Raw genomic sequence first — 12,297 nt, 5'->3', positions numbered from 1 at the left:
TTAGTACCGTTTTGAGGCAGAGACAGAATTCTCCATCCACTGAGTATCCAGTGTTTACTCAGGGGAAGACAGAGTTGTATCTAGTCCAGGCTTTGTCCTTGATGAGCTTGGAGTCTAGTTGAGAGCGTAGGGCATTCCCAGGGCATTATCTTCCCTTCTGAGCAGGCTCCCAGACAGCCAGGACTGGGGGGATTCAGAGAGGGCAGGAGTTCTGGGGGCTGGGGACATCGGGAGAACTCTCTGGTGAAAGGGCCACTAATGGGCTTCGTTAATCAATTCAACAATAATTTACTGAGCATCTACTATGTGCTAGGTACCATTCTAAGCACTTGGGAAAACAGTGTCAAAACAGTTAGAAATGGCTTTTGTTCTCACAGAAGGGACAGTCTACTGAAGGGAGGGAAGTAGTCACCGAGTAAAGAAATCAACAGAGGGGAAGTTATGAAGGAAATAGAATGGGATGATGTCATGGTAACTGATGGAGTAGGCTGGCTGTGTAGACTGGGATGCTCAGGAAGTCTTTCAGGATGTGGCATTGGAGCAAAGATATGAATGACATGGAGTGAGCCATGGCAAGAAAAGTCTGAGGACAGAGCATTCCTGGGTGAGGAGGGACATCCTCTATGGTTGTGAGGTAGGACTCGGTTTGCAGTGATTAGGGAGCAGCAGAGCTCACGTGGCTGGAGCAGAGGCCCCCAGGGAACCAATCATGCAGGGCTTGCAAGTCATTGCCAGGAAGTTGGATTTTATTCTAAATGCAATAATTAGTCACTGGTGGATTTGAGGTAAGGTAGGGAGCTGACCTGATTTCTTTTTAAAAAGATCTTTCTGGCTGCTGTATGGAGACTGGCTTAAAACGGGGGGCAAGAATAGAAGGAAGAAGACCAATGAGGTGGCAACTGCAGTAATTTAGAGATGATGGTGGTTTGGACCAGAGTGATGGCTATGGAGGTGCTGGGAATTGGATGGGTTTGGGAAATAAGCTTTATTAAGAGCCAATAGGGTTTACTGATGGAAAGGATGAGAGAAGGAAAGGATAAACTTGCGATTGGGGGACTCAGAATGGGTTGGATGTTGGGGCCATCCACAGATTTGGGGGTGTAGGCAAAAGAGGGTGAAATCAAGAAATCAGCTTGCTTTGCCTCTGCCCCGAGTTGAGAAGCGTTGTCTACAGCTTCCCAAATCTTTTCCTACATGAGCATCTTCACCCAGACTTATCTTCCAACAAAGCCTTGAGAGGTTGAGTCTGGACAGAGAGCTCCCCTGAGCCTCTTTTTGGATTTTGAAGATGGTTCACCAAGTTGCTTCTGGGGGTGAAACTGACAAGGTCAGGTGCACAAATGCTGTAAATAATAGAAGAGACACATTCGGAATGACAGGCATAACCAAACCAGAAAATCCTCATTTCTAACAAGATACATTAAGTATCTGTTTTTCGTCTCCACCCCCAAAGATGTGCACAGCTGTCTGGCATTTGTGCATGGGCTCAGGCTGCTTAACTCCCACTTTCCTGAGGTCAGGCCTCTTTGGTGAACTTGGATGTTTGTGCCACTGCTGCCAGCAGCTTAGATCTGTCCAGCCAGTAAGAGACTTCTGGCGGGAAGAAGGGGAGTTTCATTGAGGCGACATTGGAAGAGGTGTCTGAGTGATCTGGGTTCAAAGACGAACCTAGGATCCGATGCGATCTGATGGGGGACAGTAAGCTTCCTTTCTCCAGCAAGCAGAGGAAGTGGGGTGAAGTTGGCAGAGGTGGAGTTCTGGGTGGGCAATAATTGGAAGAAGAGCAAGGCATTTTTTACTTGTTTGTCGGTAGGAACAATAAGAAGTCAAAAATGAAATTATTTTCAGTGATGGATACTTCTGATTGACTTGACTATCCAACAGCCATTCCCCCTTCTTTTTTACTCATATACCCTGATTCTTTTTCCCAGGCACAGGGTCCAGTCCCAGAAGGTGAGTCAATTGATCCAAGCCAATCACAGCAACTCAGTCTTCCTTGGACAGTTGGACTAGGTGTGGACATGTGACCCAGGGTGTGTCACTGGCTATATAATGAAAGATTTTCCAGAGAGAGAGAGAGAGAGAGAAGAGAGATTTGTTTCTCTTTGGAATGATGAGTGTGATGCTCGGAGCCATGGCAATCATATTATAACCAGGAGGGGAAACCCTGGAGAATCACAGAGGCACAGATTCAAAGTGCTGCCATTGTTGAACTGTTGAACAAACTCTGAAACCATTTAGACTCTGAAACTTCCATTTAGACCAGAGTTTCTCAACCTCAGTGCTCAATACCCATTTTGCAGCAGATAATTCTTTGTTGTGGAGAGCTGTCCTGTGCCTTAGAGAATGTTTAGCAGCATTCCTGGTCTCCATCAACTAGATGCCAGTAGCACCCACATCTCCATCACGACAATAAAAAAAAGTCTGATTGAGCATGACTGCTCCTGAAATCTTGTTAAAATTATATGTCTTGAGTACTTAAGCCATTGCTGATTGGGAATTTTGGTTCTTGCAGTCTAGACTGCAAATCAGACACAGTCCTTGTTTTCATGTAGCACACAGTCTGGTAGTGGAGACAGAATCATTCATTCCTTCATGTTTTTGTTCATGTGTTTATTTATTTAGACAGATATTAACTGAGCACCAACTATGCTCCATGCACTGTTCTAGGGGCGGGGATATTGCAGGGAACAGAGCCACGTTTGAGCTCTCAAGAATCTGACGTTCCAGTGAGGCAGATGATAAACAGAGCATGAACAATTGGGCAAGTGGTGATATCAGCGATGAAGAAACAAAGTGGGGTGGAGATGTGGAAGGCGCCATGGAGGGGATGCTGCTTCATGTTCGTACTGACAGTCAGATGGATCCAATGAAGTAATTCTCAAACAAATCATTCGTCTCTCTCAGAGGCTTCATAATGCTAGAAAAACTTCATCCTGCCCAGGAAAACTTTGCCACGTGGACCCCAAAAAGCCCCACTGTCAAGATCTGTTTGGGAGATGCAAAGGCAAACGCTTATCTTGTGACAGCACTTTCAGTTTCAAATATATCATTTAAATGAATGTGAAAAAAACAAAACACTGGTCCTGCTGAGCGTGTGCTAGTCAGAAGACAAGTGAGCTTTTTTCCATGCCCCTCCTCCTCTCTGCCCCTCCCTCAAAATACTTCATGAGGGGCTTCCCTGGTGGCGCAGTGGTTGAGGGTCCGCCTGCCGATGCAGGGGACACGGGTTCGTGCCCCAGTCCGGGAAGATCCCACATTCCGCGGAGCGGCTGGGCCCGTGAGCCATGGCCGCTGAGTATGCGCGTCCGGAGCCTGTGCTCCGCAACGGGAGAGGCCGCAACAGTGGGAGGCCCGCGTACCGCACACACACACAAAAACCTTCATGAAAGGCTGTATTTGACAAAGCTGTCCAATAAAAGCATTACAAAACAAAACAAACAAACAAAACAAAAACCTTTTACCCTCTGCCTAAAATGCTGTCCCTTCAAGCTATTGCATAGGGTTCAGCTTCAGTGTGACCTATTCAGGGAGATCCCTGCATCTCGCCCCCGCCCCCGCCCCATCCCAGGTCTCCACTTTACACTCAGAGACCCTTAGTCTCCTTAGAGCCTGTGCCACAGTTGAAATTAAACAGTGAAGTTTGTGATGATCTGTTTCTTTCTCAGTTCCCTTCCCAGACTACCAGCTCCATCAGGCCAAGAACTGTGTCTGTTTATATCATCACTCTATCGCCAAGGTTTTATATATTGTAGGTATTCAGGCTTATGAAATTAATGAATGACTACATTTTTCTATTCATTCATTTACTCACCTAGCAGACACTATCAGCCCCCCCACCTTCCACCTGTGTCCATTTGGTCTTTATTCAGTGCACCCCAGAATGACTTTCCAGGTGCCAACACCTGCATTCTTTGCCTGAGGGCTTTCACGAGCCACTATGATGAGTTCTGCCCTGCAGGTGGTAGGTAGGAGGTACCAAGGAATTAACGCCCCCTCCTCTCCTGGGAGCAACCCTCAACTAATGACTGATTGGAGTTTGGGAATGACTCCAGCTTGCTCACTCCCTGGGGGAGGGTAACTAAGGTGCGTGTTCTCCATGGTTACCCCAAGCATCCTAATGGGATTAAGCTCCAATTGCCCACCGTGGAAACCTGCTTGATACCACCCGCCACGGGGTCTGTCTTCCTTCCCGTGTCACCTCCCCACTCCCTTAGTGGTATTTCCCATTCTTCCCAAATACTCTTCTCGCACTTGAATCCCTGTCTCAGTGTCTGCTTCTGTGGAGACCCAACCAAAGACACTCAGAGATTCCAAGCACCAACTTGGGGCCAGAGCTGGCTCTGGTCTCCAGGAACAGAATGACCGGGTCCTGTCAAAATGACCGTTTCCTCTGATCGGAATGGACCTCAGACCATGAACAAGCACATCAGTAGATCATCAGGTAATGCTGATGCCACGAAGGGTTAAACACAGCCATGATTTAGAAAGTGTCTGGAGGGGGAAGGCTGTCTTAGACCCGGTGGTCAAGCAAGGTTTTTCCGAGATGACATCTGGGGTAGAGCTGGAGAATGAGGAGAAGCCAGCCACGGGAAGCTCTGAAGGAGAGGTGTTCTGGGCATAGAACACGACTAATGCAAAGGCTGGGGTTGGCATGGGAAGGGGAGAAGGGAAAGATGGGCACGTTGGAGGAGCAGAAAGGAGTGAGTGTGATGGGGCCCACGATCAAGCAAAAGAGGTAAGAAATGAGGTCAGTGAGGTTGCAGTGGCCAAAATGAATGCACGAATGAATGAATGAATGAGCGGATGACCTAGAGCTAGAGAAATTGGAGAGGAGGCCGTCTGGGGCAGATCTATCCAGCCCCTGAAGGGAGAGGGGAAGTCCCCTGTCTAGGACGGTGGCAGGAACCGCCAGAAATGTTGCAGCTGGACCAGAAATGCTGCTTATGACTTTAATAACCACTTGGAGGTCGGGAGGCGAAGGAAGGGAGCCAGACAAGGTAAGGAGGGAGGGAGGGGGCGCGCAACTGCAGGGCCTCGGAATCTGACAGCATCTGTCACCAGGAAATCACATGTAATTACCCCAAGGGATAAAAATCCGGTTGGGGAAGCACTTAGGGCCGAGCAGAGGGGTGAGTGGGACGGACGTCTGGCCTGTCATGGTCCGCTTCCTTGTAGGCGGGGGAGAGGCCGCTCCCCTGGGAGGGAGACTCCCTGGAGGCTCCTGCAGCCCTGTGTGCTGGGGGCTCGCCGCTCCCAGAGGCAGGGGGTGGATCTCAGGAAGTGCCGCTTGTTGAATGAAGCTGTTATGGATTTGTGGGGAAGCCAGCTCACTCCCACCACTGAACGCCCACTACTGGAGCCCCGCCTTTGGACTTGAACTCGCTACAGAGTCCGGATGAATACACAACCCGTGATACCCAGAAGAGCTAAGCACATTGGCACCTGCTAAAACCTTCATCCAGATGCTTGGTCAGTTGCCAGTGGAACCCATGAGGGGAGGAGCCCCGGGACAGGTATATCTTGATATGTCAAAGGCAGGTAACTAGTGGCGCCACAAACTTGTTGTAAGAGGAAGAATGTGATTCAAACGGACTTAAACAAATAAGGAATGTATTGGTACTTGGAGGGGTTTTATTATTGTGGTAAAGTACACATAACATAAATTTAACCTTTTTAATGATTTTTAAAGTGTACAATTCAGTGGCTTTCAGTACCCTTTCACAGGGTTGTGCAACCATCACTATTTATTTCCAGAACCTTTTTATCATTCCAAAGGAGAAACTCTGTACCCCTTCAACAATAGCTTCCCATTTCCCCCAAGAATGTATTGAGTTTTATAACTAAAAAACCCGGGGAGGGGGTGCTGGCTTCAGGCACAGCAAGTGCCCAAATGACTTCAGTCTCCATGCTGCCTCCCCTGGGTTGATTCCGAGATGGAATTTCCCTTTGGGAAGTCAAGCTCAAGTCTGACACCCTCACGATGCCAAATCCCGAGACAGAGAGAAACAAATTCCTCTGACAGTTGCTCAAGCAGAAGCCGTAGGATTCACTTGTATTGGCCTGTCTAGCTTGGCTGAGGCCATGTTGCTATGAACTGCATATTTGTGCCTTGCTTAAATTTATATGTTAAAGCCCTGGTCTCCAATGTGATGTTATTAGGAGGTGGGGCCTTTGGGGAGGTAATTAGGTCATGAGGGTGGAGCCCTCATGGATGGGATTAGTGCTCTTATAAGAAGAGACACGAAGAGAGTTTGCTTCCTCTCTTACTGCTCTCTGCCACATGAGGATATGATGAGAAGACAGCTGTCAGCAAACCAAGAAAAGGTCTCTTACTAGACACTGGATCTGTTGGCACCTTGATCTTGGACTTCCCTACTTCCACAGCTGTGACAAATAAACGCTTGTTGTTTCAGCCACCCTGTCTATGGCGCCTTGTTATAGCAGCCCGAGCAGACTAAGACACATGTGATCGCCCTGAACCAATCACTGTGGCCAGGAGCACTGATTGCTTGGTTGGCTTGTGGACTTCCAGTGGGGGAGAAGGTGTCTTCCCGGAGGAAAATCAGGGTTATGTTATTCGGGGAAAGCACGCTGGTCGGCAAAAATCATAGATGCTCGCTACACCCTGTGCATCGAGCCATCCGTCTGGCCTGAGCAGACGACTCAAGCCAGGGCAGTGAGTGCCATCCCAGGATTCTTGCTGCGTGAATATGAACTCGGGTTGCTAAGCTAACTGAAAGCCCAAGACCACTGGAGGCCACCAGACCAAGAGGGCCACCTGGGTCTGAAGCCAACGCAAAGGAAAACAAAGCTGAGGGACGGAGAGGGGCTGTTCCTGACAACACGAGTAAGTCCCCGGGCCCAGCCGAGCTTAAAGCCAGTTCTGGTTCTGGATGTTATAGTTACGTGAGCCACAAATCTGCTTTTTTGGCTTAAGCCAGTTTGAAGTCTTATATTTTTGTCACTTGTTATCCAAAGACGATTAATACTAGTTCATGACCACAAATCATTTAAGAAGCATGAAGTTAGATGATTGTTAAACTCCCCTCCAGCCAAACCTTCTAAAAAACTTCCTTTCCAAAATTTGACAACAAAGAATTTTACGCGATCTGGGATAGCTTGTCAAGCCAGTGAAATTTTCCTATAGTCACCAACTCACTGTTCACCTTTGGCTGCCCCTCTTCTCCCTCTTCCTGGTCTGTCCTTCTGCCCCACCCTAGGGAGGGAGGATTGGGAGTGCTGGGGGATGACAGTGGTGGTCACAGCTGGAGACTCTGATAAGGTGACATTTGAGCAAAGCCAGGAAAAGGTGAGGGAGGGAGCCATGTGGGATTCTGGAGGACGAGTATTCCAGGGAGAAAAAACAGCAAGTGCAAAGGTCCTGAGGCAAGCATGAACTCGCTGTGTTCAAGAAGCCTGGTGTGGATGGAGGAGAGAGAATGAGGGGGTAGAGTGGTACAAGGTGAGTTCAGAGAGAAAATGAGGGAGAGGGCAGACTGTGTGGGAAGCTGGATATTATTTTTAATATTAACATGATGTTCAGGGTTCTGTTTTTGGTCTCACCAGTTTTTTTCTATCTTTATTGGAATATAATTGACATATAACATTGTGTAAGTTTAAGGTGTACAGTCTGAAGATTTGATCACGTATATGTTGTGACATGCTTACCAAAATAAGGTTAATTAACACATTTTTCATCCTACGTAATTCCCATTTTGTTGTTGTTTTATGGTGAGAACTTTCAAGCTCTACTCTCAGCAGCTTCAAGGATGCAATACACTGGTGTTGACCCCAGTCCCCATGTTGTAACCTTCACACACATTCTCCATCACACACCCAAACTCCCACAGGCCCACATATACCCTTCAGACCTGCACCCACATTGACCTATGGACACTTAAGCACACACACTCCCACATGCACACGTACATCCTTTGCCTGGACACACGTACTCCAACACACTCACCCACATTCTGACATGCACTCATGCACACAAGCACACACACCCAATCGCAAACATGCATGTGCACTCACGTGTGCTCATTTCTACTCACATCTACACGCTCACCAGCAACAGCCTACCCACACACGTCTCCACTCACACACAGCCCTGATGCCCCTCACGCCCGCCTGACACTCCCGTACACATCTCCCTGCTGACCGCTCACACGGTCACTCACAGGCATCCTGCACAGATGCAAAGGCACCAGCGGCCTCATTCTCATCCCCTCGCCACCATCTCCCCCAAACCCTCATTTTTCGCTCATTGGGATTCATCAGTCATGGGGTCAAGACAGACATTTGAAAATCATCCTGCTGTTACATTATGTCAGGGAAAGCTGGGGGCGGGGGAAGTTTATTAAATTTGGAAGAGTTGCTTCTCTGGGGAAACTCTGAAAAAGAAAGGAAAAAAAGAACCCTCGACTGATGATGGAAAGGCGAGCTCAGAGCGGGGGATTACGGGGATCAGACCAGATCATCTCAGTGCTTTCATTAACCCCAGAGTTTATTTTTTCCCTCTCCTTCTTGACAAGTTCACGGGAGACTGACAGCCACAGCCGACGGCTGCCAACCCGGCCTCTCGAAGTAGAGTCCCTGGTGAAGGCCCCTAGGGGCTGTGGCTGGGAGAGACCTGGGTTCTTGTCAGCTCTGCCAGTGTAGCGGTTGAACAGTGTTCCTCCACATTTGTGTCCACCCGGACCCTCAGAATGTGGTCCAATTTAGAAATAGAGTCTTTACGGATGTGAGTATTTAAGGGTCTCGAGATAAACTCACCCTGGAGCCACGTGAAGACAGAGGTAGAGCTTGGAGGGATGCAGCTACAAGCCAGGGAATGCTGGGGCCCCCAGAAGCTGAAGAGGCAAGGAGGACCCTCCCCGAGAGCCTTCGGAGGGAGCACAGCCCCTGCCGACACTTTGATATCATATTCTGACCTCCAGAACCGTGAGAGAATAAATTTCTTTGTTTTACGCCACCAAGTCTCTGACTTGTTCCAGCAGCCGAAGGACACTGTATAGACTTTAATTGATCTCATGGCTTGATCAGGTCCCTCGCTCTGCTGGTCCTCAATTAGCTCATCTGTAAAGTGGGATGCCCTTGAACTCGATCTATTCAACAAATGTGCGTTGGGCATCTCTTATGTGCCCGGCATTGGATATATTGCAGGAAGCCAAATAGACAGGAACCCCTGCCCCCATGAAGCTGACATCCCAGAGGGTGGGAGGAAGGTAACATACGTGATAATAAGTAAAGTACTGTGTATGTCAGGACGTGCAAAATCCTCTGGGAAAACATAAAGTGAAGAAGGGGAGCAGAAGCGCTGGTGGAAGGTGGGGGTCTGTATTGTCAAGAAAGGCCTTACCGGGGCTTCCCCAGTGGCGCAGTGGTTGAGAGTCCGCCTGCCGATGCAGGGGACGCGGGTTCGTGCCCCGGTCCGGGAAGATCCCACATGCCACGGAGCGGCTGGGCCTGTGAGCCATGGCCGCTGAGCCTGCGCGTCCAGAGCCTGTGCTCCTCAATGGGAGAGGCCACAACAGTGAGAGGCTCGCGTACCACAAAAAAAAAAAAAAAAGCAAGGCCTTACTGATAAACTGTGTTCCAGATGGAAGGCATAGTAAATGCAAAGGCCCTGGGGCAGGAGCAAGCCCTCTGTGCTCAAGAAACAGTAGTGAGGGTAGAACAGAGTGAAAGCAAGGGAAAGTGGCTAAATGCTTTCTAAGTCCCCTTCCAGGGCTAGGTTTCTAGAAGCCTTTGTTTCCACCTGGCTGATATAGCCCAACCTGGAATGTGTATGTCATGGGAAATTCACACAAATTACAGGGAATTTGTAAGTTTGGCTTCTCTCAGGGAGGTAGGACTGGCGAGAGTGCACAGGGCTCTTTCTTGTAGCCCGCACAAAACCTGATTCCACCATCTGGGCAGTAATAAGGGAGGAGGGCAGAAGGTCAGCCTAAAAGGTGACCTCTATGGCTGGACCAGACCTCAGGCTGGATCATGCAGTGAGAGGTGATCCTCTATTGCTCTTTGTCCCCAAAGGTAATTCTCCTCTCTGGCTTCTTTCCCTTCCGAGTCACATTTAAGGATGGAAAGTACTTAATTCTCCTGGACCCCAGAGCACACCGAGAATCCCTTGTATAAAGACAAGGATGCTGGCTTTGGCCTCAAGCGGGCCTGGAGCCAAATCCCCAACCAGGATGGCTGTGGTTCAGCGTTCAGCTCCCCTACTTGCTGGGTACACGACCCTGGGTATTTAACCTCTCTGTACCTCTGTTTCCTTTTCTGCTAATGCGGTAGTGACGGTTGCAGCCTCCTGTCCAGGGTTGTTGTGAGGCTTAACTAGGGCTCCGTGTTGTTAAGCTGAATGACTATTCCTGCCTTTGTTGTTGTTGAGCCCTCTCTAGTGGTCATCCTCTGGCAGCGAGGGGATGTGAGGAAGGACAACCAGAGCGCATGAGACATGCTCCCAGCTCTCAGGCCCTTTGTATCAGACACGCGGCATCACAGAGAGACGGTCACCTGCTCCTGACTCTAGGGACGTAGGGTGGGGGAGGGCAGGCATTGGGGCAGTCCAGGAGCGGCGTTGGGGGCGGTCAACTCTCCCAAGGTGCGAGTCTGATCTGATGGGTTATTTAAATATTTTTACATCAAGAAAGTATTAGCTAATGACCTATGCTAAGGAGCTCATCAACAACATGTGGACAAACTTCTCTGTTGAAGATTATACTCAGTTTGAAGATGCCGACTTGCCAGCACTTGAAAAAAAAAAAAAAGAAGCCAAAAGAATGGGTGCCAAAGATTACAGTACCTGAGCCTTTTCAAATGATGATTAGAGAGCAGAAGAAAAGAGAACATGAAATCTAAATCAGATATTGAAATGGCATGCAAACTGCTCAAAAAACAAGAAGAATCAGAGTGTAAGAAAAACTTCCGAGCCAACCCAGTTCCTGCGTTCGTGTTTCTCCCCCTTTATCATGATATAGTCAAGCAAAATGAAGAACGGAGGAGGTGTACGAAGGAGAAAAACGAAGAAGCTCTTTTGGCCTCGCAAAAGCCGTTTAAGTTTATTGCAAGGGAGGAACAGAAGCGAGCAATTTGGGAAAAGCAGCTGAAAGACTTTTTTAAGTCTAAAAAGAAAACAAACCGATTTAAAGCTAGACCTATACCTCGATCTACTTATGGTTCAACTATCAATGGCAAGTTAACAGAAGAAGAGCTCTGTAGAAACATTAGGACGCAGCAGAGAACCCAAGACTTTTTACAGAATTCATCCCCTCTGCCTTGTAGTCCAGCTCGCAGAAGTTATGCTACAAGGAAGCCCAAGTGTCCTGAACAGGCTGAAACGTCCAAGTGTAAACACAACGTTAGGTGCCAGGCTGCTGATTCCGAAGACCGTCCTGAGAGATATCAGAAACATCATTCAGAACAGAAGCGTCCAAAAGCCCTGACAGTCTGTGAACCATCTGACCTTCATGCAGCCTCACGTGCATCCACTAAAAGAGAGAAAATCTTGTCAGATATTGAAGCAGGTGAAGAAAATTTAAAAGAAACATATTGGCCTTATCTGTCTCCAAGGTGCAGGTCACCCGTAAGAAGTACAATTGCAAAGTCTGTGCCTTGTAGCTTCAACCCTCCCATGCCCACGATGTCCTCCAGGGGAAGAGAACAAGCCACAAGAAAGAGTGAAAAGGAAAGGATGAGAGACTACCGATGAGAACTAGAAGAAAGAGAAGAAAAATTTAAAAACAGGCTGCTGCCGTTTGAAAGAGTTGCTCAGAAAAATGCAAGAATGACAGCAGAAAAGCATTATTCTAACACCTTAAAAGCGCTAGGAATATCTGATGTTTGTTTCAGAGAAAGGCCAAAGCAGAAAAATATTTGAGTACTTCAGCAATCAAAAGATGAAAAGTTTCACTGAAGATAAAGAAAGCTTTAATGAAGAAGAAAAAATAGAAGAGAGAGAGAATGGGGAAGAAAATTATCTTGCTGATACCAACAGCCAAGATTCTTACAAGGAAACAGGTGAAGCTGATGAAGAGAGTGGAGAAGAGAACTGTGTTGATGAATAAAACTGAATCAGTCAGCAGGGTCTCCTCTCTGTGCCCCTGCTGTTGTTGGCAGCATCGGGGGTCAGGAGCTGCGCTTGTGGTGTTAAGGACATCTATGGGAATCCGTCTGATATGTGCAGGTCTCTTGAGCAAAGTCCTCATGTAGCCTGAAAAGGCCGAATCCAGCTGATGGGTGATTTGGTCAGTTGGAGTCAGGCTTTGTCTATTCAGTTTTTAAAATCACTACCTA

At 48.1% G+C, this 12,297-nt stretch overlaps 1 pseudogene; it reads left to right on the top strand.

Annotated features, from left to right (window-relative positions):
• The first annotated feature begins 10,664 nt into the window (after positions 1–10,664).
• Positions 10,665–12,068, top strand: LOC115848223 (protein FAM161A pseudogene; annotated as a pseudogene).
• The last annotated feature ends 229 nt before the right edge of the window (positions 12,069–12,297 follow it).

The sequence above is a fragment of the Globicephala melas genome, chromosome 15, assembly GCF_963455315.2.
Source record: "Globicephala melas chromosome 15, mGloMel1.2, whole genome shotgun sequence".
Lineage (NCBI taxonomy): Eukaryota > Metazoa > Chordata > Mammalia > Artiodactyla > Delphinidae > Globicephala > Globicephala melas.
The sequence above is the reverse complement of the archived record's forward strand: the minus strand, read 5'-3'. Positions and strand labels throughout refer to the sequence as shown.